At 36.2% G+C, this 3,734-nt stretch overlaps 1 non-coding gene across 1 annotated transcript; it reads right to left on the bottom strand.

The window, feature by feature from the left end:
• Window positions 1–2,763: 2,763 nt before the first annotated feature.
• On the bottom strand, window positions 2,764–2,871 carry LOC124897327. The gene has a single exon (XR_007054049.1). It is a non-coding gene; the product is annotated as a small nucleolar RNA R71 (small nucleolar RNA).
• Window positions 2,872–3,734: the final 863 nt, after the last annotated feature.

The raw sequence follows: 3,734 nt of genomic DNA, 5'->3' as shown, positions 1-3,734 counted from the left end.
AAAATAAAACATTCCTAGATGCTTCGTAGCCTCTCCCTTATAAGTGTGGTGTGCTACACACCCATAAAATAGACTCTACTCTACACGGTTTTGTAGACACCCCATGACATTGAAACCAAGGCCCTGATTCTAATCTGACACAACCCATACCAGGGCCTTGTCATGTTGGGCATCTCAAGTCTGACCGAAACCGAAGACCATCCCCCAAACCCAATCCAACCAACCAATATACAACCTGTGTTTGATGAATTTTGAACATATGACAAGATAGAGTATTAAAAATTTCAATGACTTTTAGATAAGTCTAGAGCTGTGACCAACTCAACCAAGGCATACCATCTAAACCTCTCTAAATCATAATATACCTAAGTCTACAGTTGTTCATACAAAGACTCTAAACAATGTCAAAAAATATCTAGTTAGGACATGCCCCCGACCATAGCCAAAAACAAATGTCAAGAGAATAGCAAAAGCATAAAATAAACCATAACATGAAATGGGCCTTCCGAATAATGAAATCTCGCCACTTCAGCCTAACTTAAGTTGTCCCCGAATCACCAAGCCACTGAGCAGAAGATGTGATAGTATGGTCGGTTCCTGCATCGCATAGGGATACAGTGCCTAAGATAGGTTAGTGGGTAAAAGCTAGAATATACTCAGGAGTAAGGACAAATAATGCCATTATTCAAAATCAAAGTAAATATCCATATGTAATCATGTATATATACATATAGATATAGTTAGATAGATAGATAGATAGATAGATAGATCATGCTGGGAATGGGAATCGGATTTAGCATGCATTTAAAACCTTAACCTGGGTTGTGTAGCCTTATTGTAATAATCTAACCACGGTCTATATAGGTCCAGTATTACCCTCCTGAATGGGCCCCAGTGCATGTAACCGCACGAACTGGAGATACCATAGGTGGCTAGGGATTTCCTTGTATCCTTCGCCCTCTATAATACATATGTATGAGTATATACTTGGAGGATTCTCTTGTACCCCACAAGTACGTGGTCATAAAGACCAATTCTCATGTCGGCAAATATGAGTTTTCAGTGTCAATTTTTTGGACTCACACCTTCATTGCAACTATCACAATCTCCATTATTGCCCAATTAAAACATTAACACATAACTAAACCATCAATTCCAAGAGCCAATTCTTAAGGTATTATAATATGGTATCGTCATACCGACTATAGCTTGCAAGAAATGTCATTAGATAATCTTAGAGGATTCCCATGTACCCAAAAATCCATTATTAAAATCACTTAGTGGATTCCCATGTATCCCACAAAGTTTTCATAGATTACTCATTTAGGGGATTCCATTGTACCCTATAAGGTTTTAAAAACCATGTTTAACCAAAGCCAAAACCATTTAAACCAATTTAGGTCCCATTATCATATTATGTAATGCAAGGTTTTCAATAATAGTTAAACTATGTTACAAAACTATTCTCATAGACATTTTAACAAATATGTTAAAGGCATATAGTTTCCAAAACCAAAACCAAGTATCAATTGATCATTCACATGCAATTACATGTTCAAACCATGATTATAGCATGAAAACCATAAAAAAACATGGGAAAATATTATCCAACAAAGAACAACCAAAACCCCCAACATATATTTCAATACCCAAATAATATCACAATAACACTATAAAAACCATAAATTAAAATATGATTTTAGTTGAACTAACAATGAGGGAGAAGTAACATGCCTGGGTTATGATGATTCACGAAGAAATTTTGATCCTTAAGCCTCTAGATGACCACTTTAAAGAAACCTTAGTCCAATCTTCTTGAGAAGTTGTTAGAGAGAGTTTAAAGAGTGTTTTTAATCTTCTAAAGTTAGAGGCCAAAAGGTTTTATAGGAATGGGATCTTCAAGATTTGAGGTGGGAAATATCCATAATACCCTCAGCTTAAAAGCTTTAAAAAAATAATGTTGGTGGGTATTGTTTGGACCCCTCACTTGTATCCAATCATGCGAGTAGTACCCCTAACTCGTACCCTAGGCAGAAAGTTGGACTATAATTCTGTCTAACATACGACTACATCGCCTAACTCGTATCAACATCATACGATTGGTACCCTATTGTCGTACCTTAGGCAGTACATGATCATGAATGCATATTGTTTAACATACGATTGGCCCTATTCTCTCGTACTATCTCTATATGACTCATTGGAGTCTTGTCATACCTTGGATGAAAAATAACCTAGAACACATTGTTTATCATATGACTTGGCTCCTAAGTCGTTAGCACAACATACGACTGGTATGCTTGAGTTGTATGGTTCCTAAAGAGCTTAAAAACTCAGGAAATTTCCAAAGGTCAAAACTCAGGGTGTTTCAGTGTTGTAGTCCAGCCCCATCCTGCACCACATTTTTCAATGCTAAATTTTGTAAGGCCAAATTAGCAAAATGCCTCTACAGCTATTGTGAAGCCGAATATCACTGGAAATTTGATCTTTAAGAGGGCATGGTATGGTTAATGCAGAACACTTGTCAATATGAGGGTAAACCATATGAAGACCCACAAAAGCACCTACTAGAGTTTACTGAGTTTAGTGACAACTTCCACTACCAAAATATTTCAGATGAATACGTAAAGTTGACACTATTTTTTTTTACTGATTGAAGAAGTGAAGTAATAGTTGCAAAATAAATCGGCAGGATCTATCCCCTCTTGGAATACTTTGTCTGAAAAGTTTCTCAATAGGCTTCTCTCATCTAGGAGAACAAAAAAGCTAAAAGGCAAGATTTCTAGATTTGTTCAAGAAGATGTCGAATCCTTTCTCCAAGCTTGGGAGAGATATAAAGAATACTTAAGATATTGCCCACACCACCATCATCCCAAGAAAATTATTGGGCATAATTTTATTGAATGATTGAGGCCAAAATCTAAGTCTTTATTAGATGCTACAACTCAAGGGAAAATTTTATCCAAGAGTTACGATAAAATAGAGGTGTTGCTTAATCTTATGTCTTTATATTATAGAGGCTATTCAGAGCCCTGCAGAGTGTTCACTTCTACCTAGAAAACACCGGGTAAGTTAGAGTTAGATGATGTATTTGATATTTGAGCTAATATTTCACAGTGTGTGCCTTAATGAAGCAGAGTTTATTAGCTCAAGTACAGGTAAAGTTCAACAGGTATAACAGGTTCAGGTGGTTGCATTGTTTTGTGATAAGTGTGAAGAAAATCATGCTTAATATGGATGTCCTTTGAACCTAGAATCTATATATTATATGGGGAAACAAAATAATAAAAACCACCAAATTTCTCTTGGGGTCGAAATTAGCAGGTCCAAAGACATCAATATACACCACAAGCTCTACAAGTAAGCAATTCTTTGGAAGAGACAATGAAATATTTTATGGGATAATAATCTCAGATTATGAATAAAATGTAGAAGTCTATTTGTGAACTTGAGCGTCAAGTGGGCCAACAAGCTTTAGCACAGCAGGCAAGACTTATAGGTGTACTACCAAGTGATGAGAATAATACTAAATAGGAAATCGCAGTCTGACTCAAGAATGGAATACAGATGGTTGAAGCTCCTCCTAAACAGAGAAGTCAAGATATAAGTGTAGAATTGTCGAATATAGATTCTCCAAAGAGGATAATAACTACTAGACAACTATAAGTATCCACCTCATTTCTCATAAAGATTGATCCCAGCACCAACTCCATAGATAGGACCTATACAAGAGA

This window comes from Capsicum annuum, chromosome 3 (assembly GCF_002878395.1).
Source record: "Capsicum annuum cultivar UCD-10X-F1 chromosome 3, UCD10Xv1.1, whole genome shotgun sequence".
Classification (NCBI taxonomy): domain Eukaryota; kingdom Viridiplantae; phylum Streptophyta; class Magnoliopsida; order Solanales; family Solanaceae; genus Capsicum; species Capsicum annuum.
The sequence above is the reverse complement of the archived record's forward strand: the minus strand, read 5'-3'. Positions and strand labels throughout refer to the sequence as shown.